Below are 24,789 nucleotides of genomic sequence, written 5' to 3' on the forward strand. Positions count from 1 at the left end.
CACTAAATTAGGATTTTTTTTTTCTGGTGGACGTTTAGGTAAACGCGCGTAAAGCACTGATTTTGTCGATCTTATATGAAAATTTCGTAAAGTTTGGACTGTTAAAAATGGTAATTTTGTATTACACATATCCTGTACAGTCGCCATCAGATATATCGGACAGCCGAGGTGCTCAAAAATATCTGAACACGCACTCTAACGCCTTGACAATAGAGGCGTGTTCAGATATTTGTGAGCGCCTCGGCCGCTCCGATATATCTAATGGTGACTGTACCTACTCCTGTACCTACATGTAATAATAGTAATTTTTTACGATACATTGTGTAAAGTAGGTACTGCTTCTTTCAACTTTAATGCAAGAAAAAAATAATCATGTGATTACTATAATGTGATATTGGCAAGTACTTAATATTTAATAGTAATTATAATTTAAATAAATACTCCACGTAAAATTCTCATTTCAAGTTGCCAACGCCACCTAGTATCGAGTAGCCAAACTAGGGTCACGCTCATTACAGTGCCACCTAGTATCGACTTGCCAAACTATGTACAGTGCAGACAAAGCTCACTGCGAGTACACTGTTTTCAATCAGAGATATTTTTTGTTAAAAATAAACAGATTTGCAGTTGTATTGAAAACTGTCTGACGTGTGACGTTTTAGACGTTTCAATAGTTAGAAGCAGTTCGGTATCAAGATATCTATACCAAACCTTTCAATTATTTACATTAAAAGCGCATATCGTTCACTTTATTACCGTGTACAGGTATTTTGGGGTACTTATCCGTGTATTAATAATTTCACTGTTTTCATAGTGTTGCTGATAACTGATAAACACCATCAACACCATAAAATAATGTTTACTGGAAGCGGTGAGATATTTCGGCCTCCTTCTTATCAGCTGCGGTGTCCGAGTGGTTAAGGAGATGGACTTGAAATCCATTGGGTTCTACCCGCACAGGTTCGAATCCTGTCCGCAGCGTTCTTTTTGTATTTTTACTTTCATGATTTAGATTTAGATTTATTTATTTCATAATATGAAATTACAATATAAATTACACTAATCTATACTAATTTATATTATATCGTCAAGTAGGAAAATAACAATTGATTATAATTATACAAATGATAAATACAAATATAAAAAAAAATAAACATGATAAATATATATAACAAAAATTCAATAAAATTAATCTTTGCGACGTTTGCGCAAGGTACTTTTATATCAATCACTCTTACGGTTCAGACAAGAAACTACTCTCGGTTATTTTATATATTTCCTAGTTTTTTTCTTTTTTGACAATGCGTGACATTTAATTTAATGCTGTATTTTTTTAACTAAACCTGTGGTAAATGCGTTTTAATAATAGTACATATATGATAGTTCTTTATAATCTAATGTATTAATTACTATATTTATTAATAAAAAAAAAAAACAATTTACTGGGTACCGTAGTTAGTAATATAAAAAAAAAAACAAAAAGATTCCTTCGAACCGGATTTGAACCAGTGACCTATGGATGACAGTGATTTTCCTCTACAGTCCACCGCTCTACCAACTGAGCTATCGAAGGTTGAAATCCATGAGCGAAATTATGGTACGCTCTCCGTATTCTTACACAACTTAAATGAAATTGTACGAGATAGTAGAATACTAATTTGCTGAAGTAACATTAATATTACGCGACTCGACTGTTGTTGCACAATCTCGCAAAGACATTTTCATTTTAAAAACATCTGTTTTTAAGTATGTAAGGTCAATGAGGCTAATTCCGTCATAGGGTCTATTCCGTCCACGAGCGTATAATCCTTTGATTTTCAACCGTAGGAAAAAAAATCATTTGCTTTTGATTGCTGAAACTAAAAGCAATCGCTGCTTTGTCGACGAAATTATCAATGTTGTTCGTTGTTCGTTGTTCGAGAAAAACGCTAGAGGACGAAATAGTCCCTATGATGGAATTAACCACATTGACCTTACCTATTTATTTTTTAGTGTTTGGTTGGTTTGGAAAGTTATTTTTTCAATAAATTTTGTGTTAATTATCAATAGCGACAGAGGTCGTGAATATTGGTACCTAATAAAATGCTTACTGATCACGTTTAGCTGCTAGATGGGCCAGAATTAATTAATTAATGAGTATCATTAAGCGCATACTATATTAGCATTCCTAGAGTTGCAGGTATCCATAAGCTACGGTGACCGCTTACCATCAGGCAATGTATGCAGTATGCGCACAAAAACTTAGTAATAGTGGTAGGCTAGGTAGCCTTTAATTGTTGTAAGTAAATAGTTTACATATAATTATGTAAGATGGAAATATGTATGTGTATTTGTGTAACGTGGCGTTTTGTCGTAGGCAGGTAGGATATAATTATGAGAAGTAGTCCAATGATGGAAAATATCTTTAGAAAAACATAGGTCATGTCAAGTGGTACAGGTATCTAAGCATAAATTTCGAAGCTAATACGAGTATCATCTGCACTGTAGATTAGTGCGGGGCCCCGCGGGGACTGGAATGCTCTAATGATAATTTAATTGCTGAAATGGACACTTGCAATTCCGGCGTTGTTAAGAGTTACAAAAACCTAACCGCCGCCATACAATCGAATATACCTTCTTATTTATAAATGACTTGAAGAAATTACATGAAAGTTGGCATGAACATTCAAGTATGTACTAAGTATTTCTAGGTCTGGTCTGGTAAATACATACCAGTGTATTGTAGGTACAAAGGAATTAGAGCGAGTAGAAGTGTTACCTACCTCCAAAACTTGTATTGTACATACATTCTGTGTTTTTATTTCTAAATTCCAATATAGTTCTGTGTCGAACTAATAGAAACAAACACTAACCAATTCCAAACCTAAGCACACTATTCTCTTTCGAACGATGCCACAACGTTATTAGGTTCTTTATTAGACACGGTTCAAGAGCGCTGACCGATCGTATGCAAACAATGGAACGGAAATAGACACCTTAAAATACCTTATCGTACCTGTGATGCCGAGATTCACACAAATCGAAACTGTTGTTCGTCGGTACTTTGAGTAGGTACCTATAGCTATTTTCGACTATTTTATTAATTTGTCTGTTATTAAGGACTACGAGTTGGTAAAATGATGCATTACAATTATTGCAAAGGGTTAGGCGAATACCTTCTTATAAATTTTAAAATGTTATGTAATCAGGGGCGTATTTACCCTAGGGCCATCCGGGCCATGGCCCGGGGCGCCAACCTCCAGGGGCGGCATATGCCAACCCCCAGGGGCGGCATGCCGGATTGCATTTTGTTTTTCTTCCTTGACTTCTGGGGCGGCAAAACGTATTGGCCCGGGGCGCCAAATTTCAAAATACGCCCCTGTATGTAATGTGAAAAATTGAAGGAGTTTTAGATAACTGTGATAACATACTGCTATTATTTATTAGCAAAATTAAATGTTACGCATCATTGCATATACTAAATTGCAGGCGCTATTTTCATCTAGAAGGTATTCGAGGGATGGCTATAGAAAACACGTAAACTTAGCCTTTGTAGATACTTTCACAATCGGTTTCCAGATGAGCGCGCGTTCATCTTCTTCAGCACATTGACGTCATCAGAACACAGCCGCTGGAGCCACTATTGTCAAACACATACAGCGTGTGCAGTGCGGCACACGCAACGTTCCACCAAAAACAATTCAACTAACAACGATATCCATGCCAAAGTAGTCTTAAATACCTTTTAATAAGGAGTATTATCCGGGTGGGATTCTACAGGGGTTGGGTCGTTCGGGAATCAAGTGTTTTTAGCCCAACCGATCCTGTTTTGAAGTACGCCTGCGCGAAAAACACTCGACGCTCGGAACGCGCTTTCAGTCAAAGTACGGCGGCGCGCCGGCTCGCGCGCTCGCTGCCTTGAGCCGAGCCTGGTACGAAGGTATTCAATGAAAAACCCTTTTCATCACTAAAAAGAGGCTCCTCAGAGCTTTATTGGCTCCCATGCGTGGGTAAAACGTGTCAATTCAACGCGCCGCGGATGGACGGTAGGCGAAAACTGCGGCAGTGTCTTCCGTTATACTTGTGAATGTGATTGACTGATTTAAGAGTGTGCAGATGTTTTGATGAGGTGAGTTTTAAGGTCGAAGGTTACCTTAATGTTCGTGTATGCGAACGGGCATGTGGGAAATTACAGAGTTCGCGTGACATTCGGCCTCGGGCAAATCATTCAGCAATTTCCATGTAGCCCCGGCGGGCTGCCCCCGTAATCACTGGCACTGCACAAGGCTACACAGTTTAAATTAGAATAAACAAAGGAATGTCAACACTTTTTAATTGCATGCATTTGTTATTTATGGCTACATGTATGTTGCATTATCGTTTTACATGATTGGAAAAGGGTGAACACGTGATAATTACTCTATTGTCATAAGGATACCGATTGGGTTAAAAACGTTCGTGAAAATACATCTTTCGTGTAGACATTATGACAGTTAACGATTTGGGTACATTTTACGGCTTTCATCATATAGGTTTCTTTCATAGCTTCTGCCCACAACTTCGTCTGCGTGAAATGATGATGATTGATATAAATTATTACTACTCACCTTGTCCCAATAAGATTATATAACAAGATTTTATCAATTAATAAATTATTTATTTTATCCGTAACTAAAAGTGTAAGTAACTGACATGTCTGTGGGTTAGTAGCACATTGGTATTTACATTATTTAATATTTAGAGACGATACTTAATAATTAATAATAAAGTCATGTCCAAAAGCCTTAGAGTCGGACCAAGCTTGCAAGGCATTTCTAATGACAAAGTGTGACAATGTCAAATTTACACATCCTAAATTTGTTCTCTTCAAGATGGTGCAAAGTTAGCTTAAATTCACTCTAACGGCCCGATTCGAACTTTAAGATACGACAAATATTACAGCTAGATACGATATGCATTAGATATGTCAGTGTCAAAAGTGACGTTTTTGTTTGAAGGAAACAAAAAGTCATATCATATCTAGACGTAATATTTGAATTATTTTAAAGTTCGAATCGGGCCATAACACTACTTTATATTCATGAAAAAATAGTAGGTAGATATGTACATTTCTACGTTTCATGTTTTAGAGCAAAAATATGAGAATAATGGTAGTAAAATTTCGCCCTCCGACCACTCGGACCGGATGGAAATCGCTCCTCATCACGCTATAGGTACTCTCTAGGCTAGAGCTAGCTAGAGGTACTCTCTAGGCTAGAGCTAGCTATAGGTACTCTCTAGGCTAGAGCTAGCTAGAGGTACTCTCTAGGCTAGAGCTAGCTATAGGTACTCTCTAGGCTAGAGCTAGCTAGAGGTACTCTCTAGGCTAGAGCTAGCTAGAGGTACTCTCTAGGCTAGAGCTAGCTAGAGGTACTCTCTAGGCTAGAGCTAGCTAGAGGTACTCTCTAGGCTAGAGCTAGCTAGAGGTACTCTCTAGGCTAGAGCTAGCTAGAGGTACACTCTCTAGGCTAGACGAGCAAATTACTTTGAAAGGTTACGATACTGCGATCAAAAGCTTGACTGTGCATTTACATAATACACGTTAAGGGGTTCAAAGGATTTTATGAGTAAAAAAGTAAAAGGTCGTCTCGGGAAGAAAGATGTGTCTTACCCATAGGTATACATACTCGTATGTACAGATGTAGTGCATAATTATTTCCATCGTTTTTATTCACGGAAACGTACGAACGTGTCTCTATGCTATTTCAGTCAGTCTCGTCGTCTTCAAAAAGTACTGAGGTTGACTGAAGTAGCATGACTAATACGAATGTTTCCGAGAAATTACGATGGAAAACAAATTATGCACTACAGTAGAATTAGAGGCAAACTTTCAACAATTTTTCTTCATTGTCTTGTTTATCTACCTATTCAAGCAACTTCTGATACAACATTAACGTAAGTGTTCTACGAAGGATTTTCACGTGAAGTACTTATTTGCTACGAGCTACGGCGTAGCACTATGAGAAAAGCTAGGGGCCCGATTCGGATTTTGAAATAGACATCTTTTAGACGTCACCAAGATACGATAACGATAAACTTAAGATCTAACCTGTCAAATTTGACATTTATGCGATTCTGGAGATACTCTTGAACGATTTCCACAAGAGATCCAATTCACATCTAATAGATATCTAACACTATCTGACGTAAAAGTGACACTGGTTGTCCGAATTGAGCTGCAAAAGAGAACTAGTTGAAATCTAAACTATTACGTATCTAGAATGGATCTAGTACGTGTCGTCTCTTGTGAATATCTTGAAGTTCGAATACGGCAGTAGGTTAGCGGATGAGTTTACACATTCACTTCCAGCGAACCGCTAGGCTGATGGTTCTCTGTCCGTAGGCACTTTTCTCTACATACGGTTTTCCTGGTGTTATCGGCTATGCTCGCGTAGCTCACACTGACACTAAGAATTACCGCTATAAAACCTGCTTTCATATAAAAAAAAACCGGACAAGTGCGAGTCGGACTCGCACCGAGGGTTCCGTACTTTTTAGTATTTGTTGTTATAGCGGCAACAGAAATACATCATCTGTGAAAATTTCAACTGCCTAGCTATCACGGTTCATGAGATACAGCCTGGTGACAGACGGACGGACGGACGGACGGACAGCGGAGTCTTAGTAATAGGGTCCCGTTTTCACCCTTTGGGTACGGAACCCTAAAAACCGCATCCAAATCGGTTCACCCATTTAAGAGGTATGGTGCCACGCCACAGACACACATAGCGGTCTTCCCATTCGCTTCTTTTGGATCGGGAGTTAAACAATACAAAATATAATCATTATCATCACCTTCGGTCTGTTTTCGACTTATCGCCCACTGCCGAGTATTATTAAGCCGCTCTTCGAGTGCAACACTTCTCCCTAGTCATGAGCTTGAGGTAATCTTATCTTATCTTATCGAGAAATGGCCTGCGATCTCCCGAATGTCGCCAATATCCCATGACGGCGACGACATAATGCATTTTACGTCGTATTATGCTATTATTGGTATACCCTCCTCCAATTGATGGGGGGATTTAAATCTTCTTAAGGCAGAGCTGTAGGATTAGAGCCGATGTAGCTTTATTAGACGTTCATAAGCGCTTTGTAATATGCCTACTTGATTAAAAAACTATCTTTATCTCTTTATCTTTATATCCATCTTATAGGGCTCTTCTAGGGCAACACTTCTCCCCAATGCCATGTGCTGCTGTGTGTACTGACGTAGATTTTGAAGAAGAAATTGCGTCTGTTTCTAATATATAACTTCATACAAATGTTTTTATTACATATTTATTTTATTTGGTGACGTATTTTCTTCTAGTACTGAATTATCGATATCGATAAAATAATGTTTCTATCACTGGCTAGATTCCGATAGTGTTTTGTTTTGCCGTGAAAAATCCGAGCTCTGGCTGATGACATAATATAATGCATTTTACGTCGTATTATGCTATTATTGGGATGCCCTCCTCCAATTGAGGGGGGATTTAAATCTTCTTGAGGCAGAGATGTAGGATTAGAGCCGATGTAACTTTACTTGACGTTCAGCGCATTGTAAATATTGTAATATCGACGGAGAAGTACCATGAACTCCTAACTATGTTTACTAAATGAATGAAAATGTGTATTAGGTCGATATGCCTACCTGATTAATAAACTATCTTTATCTCTTTATCTCTATCTTATGATGCGATCCATCATAATTTTGTACAAGCGCTTAGATAGATTTTACTGACAAACAATAGTAGATTGTACAACAAGGGCATAAAGTGGCCCATTTTTACCCGAGGCAATTTTTTGGTCTGAGCGAAGCGAAGACCAAAATAGTAGACGAGGGTAAAAATGGACATTTATGCCCTTGTTGTACACTCTGCTTTTCACTTTGATTGCGAGGAAAATAAATTATATTTTTCACGGCAATTTACACCACGAAATTGTCGTAAAGCGAAAGAACATAATACATAACCAATTCCCGCCAACTAACTGTTTAATTTTTTTTTAAATTTTCAACATTTGATCAGAGTTTCAGACGCTAGGTTTTCTGCCAAGTCAAACATTTCGGAGCATTTTTGAACGATAATCGACTTCTATTTTATGTGATTTACTAAATTTAATGACAGCTTAGAAAATACGGATTTCTAATAAATTGTAGCAAAAATAAAATAATATAACAATATGTTTTAACTGTTTGGCTGTTGAGACCGATTACCTTAGTCTTAGAAGAAAATTTTACTTTTATGCTCTAGAGCATAAAATGCGATTTTATGTCGTCTACGCACGACATGAGATGTGAAAACACCATTTTCCTGTATTTATTTCTATCGGCTAATTCAATATTCCATCGCGTTTGCATTGAAGTCATTACATTACCATATACGTGCACTTTACTCTGTTTCCGGACATATTTATTCAGAAGGGTTTTTTCTTTGTCCATTCCTTTATTGTCAAAACACGTAAAGCTGTTGATACAACAAGGATTGTTCATGACATAAATCATCATAGTTACAGGGTTCGGTTACCCGTGAAACATGCTGAATAACAGTTATTATATAGCCATTAGCACACACCTGAAAGTCAACACCCACATAGAAAGCTGTCATAAGCTTGCTATCGTTCTTGATAATAGTCGTATAGGTTCTGAGAAATCGTATGAATAACATTTTGCAAACAAAGGAGTAGGTGAATCATGGTAAAGGCTAGATATAATAGTGTGTGTAGTGTAATGTAAGTACTTTAATGTGTTGTACATAGTCTAAAATCGTTTACACAATAAATTACTGATGACTGAATAGTAGGTAAGTAACTTGTTTTACATGGGGGCAAAGTTGTTTTTAACCTCTTGTTCAATAGTGCATATTGGTACCCAAGTTAACAAAACAGTGTAGCGAGTGGTTCGAAAAGTGGAATCTTAAGCGTTGCGAAGGCTTAATGGCACGAGGGTCAAACAAACTTTGCTATGGAGTGAAACATAAAATCAAATGATCATTCAAATCAGATTCAATCATTCAAAATCATCACTTAATTCTACACAGTCAATACAAGCAGCCAACGTGAGGAAACAACTCAGAAAAATCTGCATTACATTACTTTGCCACTTTTGTCGATAAAATGCAACTTTCTCATCAGCGTTTGAAGAATATAGAGAGCCTTTACGAGCTAAAATGGTAAAAAAAAACCAACAAGGACAAGTGCGAGTCGGACTCGTCCACCGAGGGTTCCGTATTCTTTAGTATTTGTTGTTATAGCGGCAACAATCAATCAATTCATTTATTTGTCGAAAAGCAGGTAGTGTTACAAACAGGTGTTACATACATATAATTAAGTGCTCCACTTTTGGCCGTCAGACAGAAATACATCATCTGTGAAAATTGTAAATGTCTACGAGTAGCTATCACCGTTCATGAGATACAACCTGGTGACAGACAGACGGACGGACAGACGGACAGTAGAGTCTTAGTAATAGGGTCCCGTTTTTACCCTTTGGGTACAGAACCCTAAAAAAGAATTTACATGAAAGAAAGAAAAGAAAGAAAGAAAATACATTTATTTGCGTCAACTAAACCAGTTAAATTACAAACTAGACATACGGCTCGATTCGGAAAATGAATTAGATTTCTACTAGACTTCAACAAGTTACGATACGGATAATTTAAAGATATTTGTAAGATAGATATGTCAAATTTGACGTTTCCGCGATTCTGGAGGTCCTCTTGAACGATTTCGACAAGTTATGACTTAGATATCCAAGTCACATCTAGTCGATATCTAATGTAGATCTAGTTGATCTCTAAATCGTCTCAAGATCTTGTGATTATCTCGAAATCCGAATAGGCCTGATAGACCAGATGGACGTTAAAAAGGACTCAGCTTCACTCATGTCATGTAGGTATATGGTAATAAAGTTTCTAATGAGTCGTTTTTCGACGACTAGCTTTCTTTTCGAAAAATAAAACTATCGGCTCTGGAGTCTAGAGGTAAAATCTCGGGAATACACGTAAGTAATACATTATAGAAAAGCCGTTGGAAGCCAGATTCGATACAAGTCAGACAACAAAGCCGTAATAAGATCGAATGCGATTTTATGTGATTGATTGATCTAAGAGGCTTGTACTTATCTACTGTTTCTCAGTGATTACTGATTACTGACAAATAAAACAAAATAGATAGGTCGGTAAAGATGTCCTTGGTCACTTCAAGAAGTATAGGTATACTTCTTACTAGACCAAGTAAGAAGTGAGAAGAAGCGTGAAAGGTGTAACGGGGAATTCCGAAAAGTTCCAAATTCTTTATTGTTTATTCATTAGACATTTGTTCAAAATGTCGGGTAATTCCAAAAAATGGACTTTAATTTGATGGGAGTTATTGGGTGATTTTCGGAATTAGCCGACATTTAGAAGTAAAGTATTTATTTACCAGAATACACCTTACCTACCACATTCAAGTCACTTAAATAGGTCAGAAAAGATGTTGTGTTTTAGAGAAAAAATTACATTTTAGTACAGAAAAATGTACCCCCAGATTTATAACAACTTGCTCCAGTTTTGATCTGATTTTGATACCATCTTGAAAATAGCTCACGCTGATTGCATGCAAGAGCGTTTCTTTTATTTTTTGCCATTTTATATACATATTGTGAGCTTTTTTGCCACTTTTGTTTTATTTCTAGTCAGAATCGCGAGCCCTTTTCATCCTTATAGGAGAAAAAAAAGTGTCCAAAAACTTCCATACATTTTTCCAACTTTCCTTTTTGTTACCGCCATACAAAGTGTATGGGGGAATGGTAACACAATAGGAAAAAAACTCTGGGACATTTTTTTATCCCATTAGGATCGAAAGAGCTCGTGATTCCGGGTAGAAATAATACAAAAGTGGCAAAAAAGGTCACAATAAATAAAAATGGCAAAAAATAAAAGAAACGCTCGCAAAATTAAGTGAAAGTCGTGCGTGAGGTCCACGTCGATCACCAAGACCATGGTATAATAATATACTCCGCCTGGTACTCCATTCCCGTCTTTTCTAGGTCACCTAACTGACACGCGCCTACGTCATCATGCGACAGCGCTATATGATAATATGCGATAGCGCTATATATAGCGGCCATGTTGTTGTGACGTAGGCCCGTGTCACTCTGGGAATGGAAGACCATGTTTTATTAGACTATGACCAAGACGATCGTGAGGGTCGTGTCAAAACCATGTCAACCCCGTAACAAGTTGGCCAAACTGAATCGTGTTCCCGGTTACCTTGCACTTCTCAGTCGTCACGAAGCGGACCAAGGGCTTATCCTTAATCGCCAGTAATTAACCTTCACAAAGGCGTCCGTGGGATTAACGTTAATTCTGTAAACCCGGGGACGTACCTATCATTGTTAAGAACGTTTCACGGATATTCGCGGTGACTCTTTCTTTAGAGGGATAGCTATACGTTATACATACCTATATTACCCCTTAGCCAAATTTTGTTAGGTGAATAAGTTAAATAGGAAACTTCGGTCGCGAAAATAATTTGGCTATATAGCCAAATTATAGTACATATATCTACTTACACGACGCTTAAATAAAGACACACTGCTATCAAATCATGATTCCTTTAACTTAGAATTAAAAAATAGTTTTGATATACTCGACGAGGGAAATTTTGCCATTTTATATACATATTGTGACCTTTTTTGCCACTTTTGTGTTATTTCTAGTCAGAATCGCGAGCCCTTTTCATCCTTATAGGAGAAAAAAAAGTGTCCAAAAACTTCCATACATTTTTCCAACTTTCCTTTTTGTTACCGCCATACAAAGTGTATGGGAAAATGGTAACGCAATAGGAAAAAACTCTGGGACATTTTTTATCCCATTAGGATCGAAAGAGCTCGTGATTCCGGGTAGAAATAATACAAAAGTGGCAAAAAAGGTTACAATAAATAAAAATGGCAAAAAATAAAAGAAACGCTCGCAAATTTAAGTGAAAGTCGTGCGTGAGGTCCACGTCGATCACCAAGACGATCGTGAGGGTCGTGTCAAAACCATGTCAACCCCGTAACAAGTTGGCCAAACTGAATCGTGTTCCCGGTTACCTTGCACTTCTCAGTCGTCACGAAGCGGACCAAGGGCTTATCCTTTATCGCCAGTAATTAACCTTCACAAAGGCGTCCGTGGGATTAACGTTAATTCTGTAAACCCGGGGACGTACCTATCATTGTTAAGTACTTTTCAAGGATATTCGCGGTGACGTATCCATCTTTAGAGGGATAGCTATACGTTATACATATTACCCCTTAGCCAAATTTTGCGAGGTGAATAGGTTGAATAGGAAACTTTTTTTTTGTTAGCCTGGTTTAGTGTCCCACTGGTGGGCAAAGGCCTCCCCTCCTTTCCTCCACTCAACCCTGTCATTTGTACGTTCCCGCCAATCCGGATAAAATGCGTCCAAGTCGTCCCGCCATGTCCTTTTTGGTCTGCCTGCACCCCGGCCAGCGCCATCTATGGTGTTCCGTGGGTCCCACTCGGTTACCATTTTGGCCCACCTTTCAGGGTGCATGCGGCACACATAATAGAAAGGTCGCGAAAATAATTTGGCTATTGGTAGGTAAGTACATCTGGAGAAGAATGCTCGGAGTATCGTGGACTGAATTCCGTACCAACGAGTCTATTCTTCGAGAACTCGGCATCAAGCAGCGTTTATCATCTTTGGTGCAGTCTCGTATCCTCACCTTTTTTGGTCACGTATGCCGCCGAGGGGAGGTGGCTATTGAGCGACTTGTGGTCCAGGGAAAGGTTGAGGGTACCGGGCCACGAGGAAGATCGCCTATGAGGTGGACTGACCAGATAAAAGCGGCAGTAAATGGCTCATCATCACTACATGAATGCACGAGGAAGGCGGCTATCAGAGAAGAGTGGCGACGTGTTGTAAAGCTTGCCACCAACACCTGAAGTGATTACCACGACCACTCTGTCAAGAGTGATACCGACGAAGAAGAATAAGGTACATCTATATTAGGTAGCTATGTACCTAGGTATATCTACTGTGTTACATAACATCGTCATCCCATCGGCCAAGCTCTTTTTCTGCGATTTAGGGCCGATACAGACTGCAACCCGAATGCGATTTGTATGGGAACTGCCGACGTTGCAGTTGGCGTGCAGTCGGCGTGCAGTCCGTCTGTACCGGCCCTTAGGGGTTAATATACCTTTACACTGTGGCGAAGATGAGAAAAAACTTGCGAAAAATCAACCAATATCATTGGGTGTAGTCCACATCTCTTCTGCGCTCTGCTGGATCAAATTTACAACCACCCCGCACGTCTCCTCTTATCTCCGCCTTAGTGGAAAGGCAGCCTATGTATCGTTCGATTGGATTAGGTTATAATGATGATTAAACCAAATAGATTAGGTAATAATCAAGTCATATAACCTCTAGGGCGTCTAGCGGACGAGAGGACACAGTTCAAGTGAAACCATATTGAAAGTTATTCGTGTCAAGGAGTCAGATTATGATTTAAATAAGCCGATATTTTTCGGAACAGAGGTTCATCTTTGTGGTAGTTTTGATATAGTTAACATTGAGTACAAAACATGCACTAAAAAACTTGATAAAGTGCGGTACAGGTCGTGTTATTTATGAAACGTCTTCTGATACACTGGATTGAAACTCTGGTAGGTACCTATACTTACAGATTTTTGAAGTGAAAACTTATTTAGCGGCGCTGTGCACTTTTTGTGATGGGGAAAAAATGTTAAACTCGCGACAGGTCACGTGGCCGACAGATTCGACAGATTGAAAATTCGTAAGACGGACACGTGACCTGATCGAAAAACTGTTACAATGTCATTGAGTTTTCACTTCTGCCGGCACTCCCGGAGTGCAACCCGTTTTTTTTTTATCGACTGCCACCATGCTATTATAAGGTTTTTGCAGAAAGGAGAAAGCTTTAAAATAACAGTAAATTTCTATCCCGTTGGTGAGCTATTTGATGTAAATGAATCCCACAGGGCACCTGCACAAACAGAAAGCGCTTATTCGGATCCACCTGAAAGGTCGGCATTAGAGATAGGTATATAATAAAGACTGCTAGTCCAAGTAGACAGGTCATTTTCTCTATACATATAAGTAAATAGTGAACTATAATAGGAATGGACTGAAAATATCTAATATACAAAAACATATGACTATTTATTTCAACAATAAAATTCTATAACTTATTTGCAATTATGTTCTCTTTTTTTAAACAATTGTAGTCATATCCATATTACCTACGTATATTATTTTGACGTATTTTGCATTCGTCAGCCGCCCAATGCTAACACACAACCTAATAAGTCTTACGAGACGTAAGTAATTGCTAATTCGACAAACAGACCCAACTAGAGCTTTTTCTGGACACCACATGAGCTCTTTAAAGACCTCTTTGTACCTCCTCCAAGGTACACTCCTTGAGATGAGAAGGATGATATAATTATAATATCTCTCGGGACATTGCCAGTCTTTCCTGTTTACTTGTCCCTCGGCTAAAAGGATTTGCAAAAGGGCATGATAAATGAAACGACTGACACCAGTGGCAGTGCGCCCTTATTGTGTGTTGTGGCCGATGACGAGCTGAGTTGGGGATTAGTGTCCGTTGGATACGGATGAGTTATGTTAATTTACCTTTGTAGATTATTCTGATGTTAAGCGCTTGTTGCAGTTGGTTTGAGTTTGTTTTTACAAGCTTTTATTTAGTTTCACCTGACCGTTGTCTGTAATCAAATCTTGCAAGTTAAATTTGATCCACTTCCCGGTTTCCGATTGAGCTGAAATTTTGCATACATGTGTAAGTCGGATGACAATGCAATATTATGTTACTATCGAGCTGATCAGATGATGTAGAGAGGAGGTGGCCATAGGAACTCTGTGATAAAACAACGCAACCTAATTGTGTTTGGGGTTTTTAGAATTGTCTCGATGAGTATTAGTTGCCTGAAAATAAAAGAACAGTCGGCTATAAAAGCTTGTACCAAAAAAGATTTCTTTGGTACAACTACTAACTAACTTTGGTAAAACTTATTAGCTTATTAAATTACATTTACCAATCAATTAAATGTACTTTTATCTATCCGTGACGTAAAAAGACGGGTTAGCACAGCGTGGTTGAAATGGTGACAGTGACCTGTCACCGGGAACTATCTGCGATGCCGATGTCATTTCGATTAAAAAGAAATCATGCGGATTAGGTACAGCTAGATGAAGTGCATAATTATTTTCCATCGTATTTTCACGGAAACATACGAACGTGTATTGCTACTTCAGTCAGTCTCGGTACAAAAAGTACTGAGGTTGACCGACAGCGTGACAAATACGAACGTTTCCGAGAAAATACGATGGAAAACAATTATGATTATGCACTACATCTGTATTTGATGACGGGCAACAGAGAGAAGACAAAGACGTGCTGAAAGAACGTCGACCCCAAGTAAATTCTATAAGGGCACGTGAGTAATGATGAGGGTTACTTATATACTAAATCTTTACAAATGAATGCACAGTACAGAAATATTTAATCGCATTGATAAACACAAACTGCAGTTGTTGACAATGAACTCTGCACCAAATTGGAATAATTCATAGCTTCCCACAGTACCGTAGCTAAAACGTAGTATGTGACAATTGTACATTGGCAGATACGACAGTTTTCGAATGAAACAGCTATCATGCCCACCAGCAAGTGAGTTTGATTTGCTAGGCGGCGTGTGTTGTTGGACAAGGCAATATATTACATTTTCACAATACATAGGTACAATGAGTACAATTAATACCAAATACCTAGTCAAGGTAGGTGGTTTACATATAGTTCAAAAAGTGACGATAAGAGTGTGCGGTAAGAGTTATATAGAGGCTTAACGGACGAACTATAAAATGACACCATACTTGATTTCAGGAGAAACACCCAATTTGGTCCAAATTCATAAAAAATACGTAAGTATTATTTAGGTATTGGTAGTTGGTACCAAATCCAATCTAAATTTGTACATTTTGGAGCGCGATTTGTTCCAACTTTCCATATACAACTGAAAAGTTACTTCATGATCATGTCATCCATGCCAACGAGTTCCCGTTTCAATCAACGGAATCGAGTCAACAATCAGACTCGTCTGACTACAGCCACAGACTAGTAAAAGATAAAGACTGGAGAGACATCAAGGTAGCACGGCTCAACTTTTGTAGAACCGTCACAAGCAAGGTGTCATCTCATGTGTGATCCCCGCCAACATCTTTGAGATACCAAAATGTATCCATTTTGTAAAATGCTTGCACTTGGCGTAACTCCAACTACTTATTTTAACTCTCTCAGATTGTTCCATTGCTGGCCTTATAATGTGAAGACTAGACTTTGACACCATCTGTAGTACCACACGCCTACGTCTTGCTTAATGATAAGCTAGCCTACGAACTTAACTTAATTTTAGTTTATATAGTCCTCCTCATCAATTTCGATGACGGCGACTTCAGAAATTACGGATTACGCCTATTATGGGCCCGAATGTGGCTGTCCAAGCCAAACATGGTCTTAAAAACTCAGCCAGACGCGTTGTACGTATACGCGTAAGAGGGCTTCGCGCGGTCTCTCTTTACGTTGTTGGCATTTGGCATCTAAGATGTTCAGGCGGTTTTCCTCAAACGATTGAATGCAGTTAAATTTTATAGATAGGTAGTAAATAATTATGTATGTACTAATATAGTTAATACAAAATTGGTAGTGAATAAATGTTTTTTTTTTATCTAACTTTCGGGGTGTTACGTACTTGACATTCCCCAGTCCTTATACTTCACATGTCTCCACCACAACCAGCAGGTGACATGCCACTAATAATTACATCAACTGTTCCATTCAGTAGTTCCCAACTTTGCCAACGAAAACGTTATTTCGTGAACCCATTCAGTCAAGTTTGCTTAGGCCTAAATACAATCGAGGTTACAAATCCTGCACGCGATTGTGCTCCGTAAACATAATTAGGTTGGACCCAGATTTGCTTGCTTTGATTTAAACCTGTAATTTCTCGTTATTTTGTGAAGAACCTTGTGAATGAATTATCTGCTTTGAAAGCTATGGGCTTTTACGTTTTACAATTAGGACGTTGGATTGGATGAATTTGTGGAGTAGCTAAATCGGACCTTTTTCTACAAAAATTCACAAACTGTCTGCATTATTAAAACAATTTCAAGTAATACATACCTACCAGGTCAATAATAGAGTACCTACCATAAAAGCTACTGTTTGACCCCTATGTGTGTTCAGCGAAAATTAATGGTCTATGAGAAATTTATTAAGTAATTTATTCGTATGGCATTATGGGTCGTTCCACAGTTTTAGTTTTTAATTTACTGATTAATATCTAGGTTCTTCACCCATTTGGCTTATCACTAAACACTATTAAGTCCAGAGGGTCACCAGGGTACATTCATTTTGGACACTCGTGAATTTTATTATATGGTGGATAGATTGTATAGGCGCTAACCTATCAAAAGCTAGGTACCTAATAAAGATACTAGTAAACACAGCTATAGGTTCCTCGAAGTCAGCCGGTCCGATTTCCACCGTAATCAGACCAACGGTCGGTCCGTACAGTACTTCCGCAGAACTTCCTTGTTTACCCGCTTTTGAGTGGAGTTTGTGTTTGTTTTTCGATATTGTGTTGATATAAAGTTGGAAACTGGGGCCTTCGTGGTAATAGTTGCAGTTCCGCCTACTGAGGTAATAAGTAACTGTTGTTATGCTAATATTAAGTTATGAATTGCGTATTACTCAACCGAGTTTAAGTTTGTTAGAATAACCCAACAAACAATTAGGCGACACTTAGCACTTATTTTATCACCTAAAGACATAGAACGGCTGTAGAATAGCTACATATTCTAAGCTTACAGGCTCTGGTGATATCACGGTCTTTAAGAGGTCCATGTATAGCTTTAAGATCCACAGTAGCCATTTTGGCCGCTATAATGCATCTTAAGCAGATAGTATTATAGCTCAAAGTGAATTCTACCACCTTAACATCTATATGAGTAATAAGCAGCTGCTATTTTCACTTAAGGTTCTAAACAGGCGATAAAAAGTCTTTTATAGCTCCGTGTATCGCAATCGCTACTTAACTCTCTTGTATCACTTAGTCGAAAAGAGAAGTTACGAGTCTATTATAGATCATGTAGTCGCAGACGAGCGTTATTCAATACCTTAGTACATCTTATACTGTTAATAGAGTCTTACTTGCACCCTAAGCCTATAGCGCCATGTTGAGATGACCGATGAATCAATAAGCAAAACAAAAACTATTAATTAGAACGTAAATACTTAATAAAAATCGACACTTTTACTCAATATTGGCCTAATGTTAGTATTGTTATATTTAAAACCGGATTTCACGAATATTGTGTAATTTTTCGAAAATTAAATACGATGGACCACAAATAATAAAATATTATATTCAGATAAATATGCAAAGGATCAGAGGCCCTTTAAAATTTTGTTAGTAATACATATAGTTATTGACAGTGTAATTAATTTCGCCATCATAAATCCGCAGATAACGCCGGCATCAGTGAACTAAAATAATGATTTACTTTTATTTATCCGCCATTACATTTCACTTCAAGCTGTCACAGGGCAAGCTTACGAATAATAATACAAAATGGAAACATTACAACCAAAGCAGATAGGGCTAAGGAAAAAATGCGCAAGCTCTTGAGTGTTACAAATATTGACTTTGAATGCTAATATACCATCTAAAGCTCAAAGTATCATCTATATGGCCCTACACTACTACTCAAATAGTTAGTAGTCGCTTATTTGGCACCCTTTTAAATCCTAAGTACTTAATCAACGCTATTACAGCACTAATTTAGCGCTCTTATACCTCTTATTTCTCTATTGTAGCGCCGTTTTACAACCCAAGGTGATAAAAATTGTGCCCAATCCGGGGGTATTAGGGTGTTATAGCCGGCTATAACTCCTATTTTTAGAACATCAATAGAACCTCTGAAGTAAACTAACGCTTATGTAGAACTCTTTTAACCCTTATATTTTGCGCCTAATGTTAGTTGGGGTAACGTTGGCCAACAATCTGAATGTCACTCATACCCCTACAACATGTATAGAAGAATCTAACGCTGGTAAAATGTTAAAATGCATCAAGATGCGCCAAAGGAAAATATATTAAAGAAAAGCGTTATCTCTCTTCTATTTTATCTTTGCGTTTCGAACGAGTCTGTATAGCACTCTGGCACTAGAGAACAAAATAGACGGTATTTGTTTTTTGAGTATTTTTTAGTTTAAAATCATTCTCTTGTTCAGGGTTAAAAATCAGCACTTGCTCAAGAAGCAACATATGTATTATATGTCCAAATTGTGCTCTTATCCACATAAATAAGTGTTCCGTGAACAAAGTTTTGTACGGAACACTAAAAGTTGCAATATCTCACATTTTTTATGAAAAAAAAATTACAACATCCAAAATACAAAGTTCTTTTATTCTTGTGATTTTGTCCAGAAATTTCTGTGAACATTTCCAACTTTTAAAAATTATCAGCAGGACTCGGAACCGGTTTTTTTAAATCCCAAAATTTTTAATAATTTTAATGCTCTTTCCTTAGGACTGAATCATGTATTTAGGTTACGACTTCGTATTATTAGATTGGCCCATCAAAAATGAAATAATAAACCAAAAAACGACAAAGAACGTAGCGGTATTTTTTGTATGAAGAAAAAACCGGTTCCGAGCCTGGATTATCAGCAACTGTACCCCACCTAGGTACCGCTAAGTGGCTACCCCAATACGTCATAAGTCATAATATAATAACTGCAAAAAAACTGACAGCATGTCACGTCATGCTCCAGTTCCCTGTCTTTATTGATTATCTCGGACTAGGTTTGTAGGTAACGCCAATTGGTAGGCTCTTCGTTATATTTTCCATGAGGTGGCGATTCCCTTGAAGTGGGTGAAAAGGTCGGTGACCGTAACACTTCAGGTGTTAAGAGGTCATACGGCGTTAAACGTCGTGATTTGGTTTATTTCTTTCAATACGCACGTAATGTCTTGGGTGACTTTGCTTAATTTGATAAAACGTGAATTCATGTTGGTTAATAATGAATTAATGACCTTCAAATAATTACATTATTATAGACGGTGTAATGAAATGATATAATATGAAAATTTTAATGGAACAAAGTACCTAATGTTTGTGCAATCAGCGATTGCTATGAACTCGCAATGCTCGTGGTTTAATTTTGGAATCTTTCCCTTGCTTGGGTATCAATGTCAGCACGAGGGGTTAAACAACCACTTTGACCCCTTGTAAAACAAATAACTATCATACCATACGTATTGAATGAAAACCTAACATTTCCGGATGCTTTCATGACCGGCTCCCGTAGCTACAGCCATCAGATATGTCAGAGCGGCCAAGGTGCTCACAAATATCTGAACACGCCTCTATTGTCGAGGCGCTAGAGTACGCACTCAGATATTTTTGAGCACCTCGGCCGCTCCGATATATCTGATGGCGACTGCACCAACCGGCGTATGCTAACAACTGGAACTTACTTAGTCAAAAACAACTAATTGTTCCGACAACAGTAAATCGTGCCGCCATTCCGTATGCATGGAACAGCTAAATCACCGTACAACATGTCACAGACATGTTTAGTGCGGTGCAATCCGCTAGACACGTTACTAATACCGCATACCGAGTTACGAATTACCAAGTGCAGGCGAATCTTCTGATTGCCGATGCCGGTGGCTTGGACATCGGTTACACGCTAATTCTGGCGTCAGTTCCGTCCATCATTCCATTCGAGTTTTGACTGATGCCAGAATGATGGAAAATGGACACGGTTAGACGATCAGTCCAGACTGACAACAGACTGATAAAATAAAATTACGACACAGACATCGGTTACACGCTAATTCTGGCGTCAGTTCCGTCCATCATTCCATTGTTGCATGGACGGTGACTGAGGCGAGAATGACACAAAGAGGTTACACGATCAGTCTTCTGTCCTTCGATTCCTATCAGTTTTCTGTCATTCAAAACGGACTGACTAATATTATCAAAAAATTAAAATTTTCATCAGTCCAGATCATCAGTCCATCAGTCCGCGTGTTATACGATAATTCTCCCGTCATTCTGCCCAGAATGATGGACTGAACTGACGCCAGAATTAGCGTGTAACCGATGTCATAAAATATAAAATACCCCACTCTTACGATTTAGAGGTTGATCCAAAGTAAGAGCTATCTGGGTAAAATTTTGTTGGGGCTTGGGTGAAATGCTTTCGTCCAACTGTCCGGTTGTTCTAGATAACATTTCTCAACCGATTTTCTTGATATGGGGCTGTCCATAAATCGTCATCGATTTTTGACGATTTTGACCCCCCCCCCCCCCCCCCCCCCCCATAAAATCATACAAAAATCATACTTCGAATGACCCCGTTTCCTCCTACGTCATGCTACCATCATCATATGTCCAGACCCCCCCCACCCTAATTTGAAATGACGTAATTTATGAATAGCCCCTATGTTGTGAGCGGATTCAATTATTATGCGACCTTTTTGGCGATACCGTTTTTTATTCTTTTGCAGACATAGTTCTAGCCAGCTTACAGAGCCGCTAGGCCCGCTAGTAATAGTTGTTGCTTGCATAGATATTCTTAAAACTATGTATGTGTTTAAAAAATACCTTTATACTTGGGTAATTGTTACGAATCATCATCATGAGGTTATAATTACATTGCTTTATCTGGACTACATTAGATAAGCAATAGAAATAAGGCGCCATTCATTTATTACCTAAGACGATTTTTGCCAGTTTTTGACCACCTCCCTCCTCTATGTAAGAAAAAATAAGAATAGGCTGACCCCCTCCTCCCTATATTACCATATATTACGTAAGAATCGAAAGGAAAAAATTAGTACACTCTTGGTTTGTTTTAGTGTTTATTTTTCATAAATATATTATTACCCACAAAGGTACTGGAGCCCGTTTAAGCTAACTCTGCACCGTGTTTGATAGCATAGAGTGTGGAAGTATTATTTTAAACGTCATAATTTCATAGAAATTGTGATCTTTGTGATCTTACGTAAGAACTATGCAAACCCCAAACCCCTCCCTCCCTCTAGTAAGAAAAAATAAGATATGTTCGACCCCCCTCACCCCCCTAAATCGCCTTACGTAATACCTAAATGAATGGCGCCTAGGTAATTAGGTACATCCCAACTTATTTATGGTATGCAGTAAGCGATAATAGTGTCTTTGTCACTATTAATAAGAGTTATCACATACCGTAGATAAATTAGTACTTTTCGCTGCCAAATTAATCTGCCAAGCGACAGTAGTCCCTCTGTCGATGTGGTAAAAACTACAGACATGTAAACCTAAGTTGGTATTTCGGTTGACCGCTGTGGCCTGGCTGTGGCGCGCTGCGGCAGCGGAAATTGTGACGTCATCGGACCGGACAGTGCAGTGTGGGAAGCCCATGGAACTATGTTACAAGTAATAACGCCAAAAGTCGGCCCCTTAACAATGTTCATAGTGAAAATAATGAAATTAGGATCCAAAGCAGGCGTGTCTCACTCCGCGATTTCGTCGCTTTGCTACAGGTAGCTAAAAGTACATCCGTTCGGCCCCAATTTTGGGGTTTGCCATAAGCCGCGCGTGGCGCTGTCGCCACCTAGCGGCCATATCTGTGCTGATCGTAACAGACGCGTTTTGTTAGAGAGTGAGTCTTCTGTACTTAGTACTATTATTTATTCTGTGTCCAAAGTGAAATTAAGAAATTTTACGGGTAGAAGTTTTACATAGGTACAAAACTTCTCGCTCTATTTTCTATGTATAATAATGTTTAGCAATGAAAACTATTAGATACCAGACATAGATACTTACCTAGCTATATGATGTTAATGCCAAATTTAAGCTTGTAGTTTTAAAATGTGAGCGTAACATCGATTGTATGCGAGCGGTTTTTGACGGCGGGTTCGTCAGGTTCGTGTGACTCTTGACTCGACTTTGAAGAAGGCTTTAAGATATTTTACAGTAGATATGGTGCTGCTTTACCACCCTAGTGCGGTAATTAGCACAATACGTGCGTATGTCCAAAGTTTAAAGGACCATATGTACTGTAAAACGTTGTACGATACGCGTGCGAATAGGTAATTCGCAAACTCGTGTTCTAGCAATTCGCAACTCCCTTCGGTCGTGTTTTAAATTATCGCCACTCGTTTCGAATTTCCTCTTTTCCGGACTTGTATCGTAAATAACTATATTTAAACACGAAAGCTTAGGATTACAAAAATAACCACAAAATACAGTTACTTTTATGTACATACAAGTCTAACGTCAGAGTCAGTCAGACTAGACCAAAAACAGCGGTTTCGTAGTTCAGCAATGAAATTAGATGACGCCACTTTTAAAGGGCATTATCTATCTTACACAAGTTACACAACTATCCTGTCCTGATGCAGAGTTAGTTTGGTCCGAGTCTACATAAAGTAACATGAAAAGATGAAATGTTTCCATCGCGTCATTATTTAAAAGACGTAGGTACAGTCAGCAGCAGAAGTTGCTAAGCGGGCGAGGTGTTCAAAATTACCTTGACACGCTCTTATTCTCTTGACAACAAAGTCGCGTCAAGATCATTATGAACACCTGGCCCGCTTACAGTGCCGGATTTAGACATTTGCCGCCCGTAGGCTATGCCGATTTTGCCGCCCCTATCCACCTCGCTTATAGCTTTTTGAAGTACGTTCCAAACAGAGGCATTTAATTTAATAGTACAACCAAAAAGAATAGATAGTATAGAGGGGTCCTGTCATTGTAAATTTTGTAGTCACTGTAAATTTACTGCCATCTATCGACACACGACTAAAACTCAAAATGAAAACGTATAAAGTTATCAAAAAATGTATATATATGAATAAATGATTTTATTATTTTTATCTCATTTTGATCCATGTTCATTCACTGATATCTATGTGTTAAAATTGCTAAATATGAAACGGTGTCGTCACGCCATCTAGCCGAGGATAGGCTAAAGGTGTGTGCGCCATCTATTCGAGAATGACTTTTACTTGAATTCCGAGGCGCGTTTTTTCCTTAGACTTTATTCGTCTTATACGAAGTTACATATGTCTTTGGTACAACGCACCATAGTCATACATATAAGGTGACGTCACTATTCTAGATACAGATTTATATGGGCCGTTTTTGCAACTCAATGACGATGGGACCTCTTTATATTTTACTGATCTGATCTGCGACCGGTGGGTACTGCTGGGTTTTGACTATTGAGAATCAAGGAGAGGCATTGGCAGTCAGGCTGGATATAGCTAAGGAGTTCGGTCGGGTCTGGCATTGAGTCTGCTCGAGGGACTACGCTATACAAATGGATCGCTAGCTTTTTGTCCGGTAGACGCATATGAGCCGTATAGTAGACGGAAGCTGCTCCGATAGTGTGGACATTATCGCTGGCGTTCCGCTAGGTTCTGTGCCATCCCCAACGCTGTTATTGCTGCATATCAGTGATAATCATTGCTATGCAGACGACAATACTAGGGATGCGTATTACACAAGCCGTGCCAATATACCTCGTTCTGTGGTGCTGGAATGTCATGAAAAGCTTGTATCTGATATCGAGAGCACTCTATCCTGAGTTTCGGCATGGAATCGGAACAATTTAGTGAGATTCAATACCACGAAGACACAAGAATCGCCGACCATCCCAAAGTCACAAGCGATAAGCACGTATATATGCACGTATGTATATATTAG

The 24,789-nt window shown here is 38.6% G+C and overlaps 1 protein-coding gene and 2 non-coding genes across 3 annotated transcripts in view; 2 read left to right on the forward strand and 1 right to left on the reverse strand.

Moving 5' to 3' along the window:
- Positions 1-899: 899 nt before the first annotated feature.
- On the forward strand, positions 900-981 carry Trnas-uga (transfer RNA serine (anticodon UGA)). Its single transcript has one exon. It is a non-coding gene; the product is annotated as a tRNA-Ser (tRNA).
- Positions 982-1,485: 504 nt separating this feature from the next.
- Positions 1,486-1,573, reverse strand: Trnay-gua (transfer RNA tyrosine (anticodon GUA)). Its single transcript is given in 2 exon segments — positions 1,486-1,521; positions 1,537-1,573. It is a non-coding gene; the product is annotated as a tRNA-Tyr (tRNA).
- Positions 1,574-3,802: 2,229 nt separating this feature from the next.
- Positions 3,803-24,789, forward strand: part of LOC134797688 (protein split ends) — a 97,600-nt gene continuing 76,613 nt past the window's right edge. The window contains exon 1 of the mRNA XM_063770032.1: positions 3,803-4,108. The gene's annotated coding sequence lies outside the window, so the exon portion shown is untranslated. The remainder of the gene's footprint in view (positions 4,109-24,789) is intronic.

This window comes from Cydia splendana, chromosome 15 (assembly GCF_910591565.1).
Source record: "Cydia splendana chromosome 15, ilCydSple1.2, whole genome shotgun sequence".
In the NCBI taxonomy this organism is placed as follows: domain Eukaryota; kingdom Metazoa; phylum Arthropoda; class Insecta; order Lepidoptera; family Tortricidae; genus Cydia; species Cydia splendana.